The sequence below is a fragment of the Ixodes scapularis genome, unplaced genomic scaffold (genome assembly GCF_016920785.2).
Source record: "Ixodes scapularis isolate PalLabHiFi unplaced genomic scaffold, ASM1692078v2 PGA_scaffold12__126_contigs__length_90152505, whole genome shotgun sequence".
Taxonomy (NCBI): Eukaryota; Metazoa; Arthropoda; class Arachnida; order Ixodida; family Ixodidae; genus Ixodes; species Ixodes scapularis.
This window is the reverse complement of record NW_024609838.1, coordinates 85446081-85447386: the sequence shown is the minus strand read 5'-3', so window position 1 is coordinate 85447386 and position 1306 is coordinate 85446081.

Below are 1306 nucleotides of genomic sequence, written 5' to 3'. Positions count from 1 at the left end.
TCGTTTTTAGATTACAGGTTATTGTTTTAAGTCTGGTGATATTTTCAAGCGGCGGATAATTCTTATAGACCCGATAATTTCCCTGTTTTCTATGGGCCAAGTGCCGTAGTTGTTTTATAAACCAAGGGTTGCAATTATTACGCCTTTTAGGTAAAAGCCAAAAGGGAATAAAGCGGTTTTTTAATTCTAAAGCGTTCGTCTTAAAAAAAGTGTCCATAATTCAGCCATAGAACATCATTGAGAGAGCGTTTCAAAAAGGACAAAATATGCATCTAGTTCAGCATTTGTCACGGTAATATTAGGTATACTGTAATTAAATATAGGTCAACTGCTGTCATTATACATTTTACGTGATCAAATTTCATCTCGCAAATCACAGCGTTGTAATTCATGATTCCCACAATTACTAGACTGGTCTGCACCAAATCCGGTTCGTTTATGAGGAAAGGGTATTGAGGAGTAAAGCGGCGGTGTCACCGCCCTGGCGGCCGGTCGCCGAAAGAGAAAGAGGGGGATAGGTTCGCTGGGCGTTGGCTTTGTGTAAATGCGTTGGCCGCGAACGCAGACTTATAAACTTCGGCAGCAATAATATTACGCGGCTCTAGTGTTCCGGTACGAGCAACAGAGGGGACACGATCTGCTACGACTAGCTACGACCACCCGCCGCAGCGATGCAGGCGTCGAAGGAGCGCAATCTGTGTACTACGCAGTCAGTCGCCGTCGCCCGACGCAAATCGTTTGGCCTTTGGGGCTTTCCGTCTCGGGTTCTTCGTTTGTACTTGGAAGAAAGTATTATTTCGTGTGCTTGTGTATGTGCTCAGTGCCTGGATATGGACATCATAGAGCAGTTCTTCAGACTCAACAGCGACTCAAAGTTGACGGCGGAGGGGCTTGCAGCAAAGCTTTCGGTTGGTGCACGGGTGTGACGATTACACGGATAAATTTTAAGATTGCTGCTAGCAAGGTGGGCCATAGTCACTTTATGTTGACACGTTTTTAAGTGTAAGTACTCCGTGCAAGCAAATGCTTCTGTACCAATCACGGAGTGAATGTCTTCTGGCTTACATGGCGGAACGCCCAATAAAAAGTCATGTTCGTTCAGCGAGAAAACTTCCCTTTCGAGTGACCTTTTTTGAATGATAATTTCTCCCGTATCAAGGTGCTTTAATCAACACGATCGATTAGGTTTGCTTGCCTAGTAAAGACATTTTGCTGCCACATGCGACACTAGTGCTTGGCACGATGTATGCCACTGGTGGTATTGTGAATTGGTTTACTTCTAAAGCTAGAAGTGTAGCAGATGGGA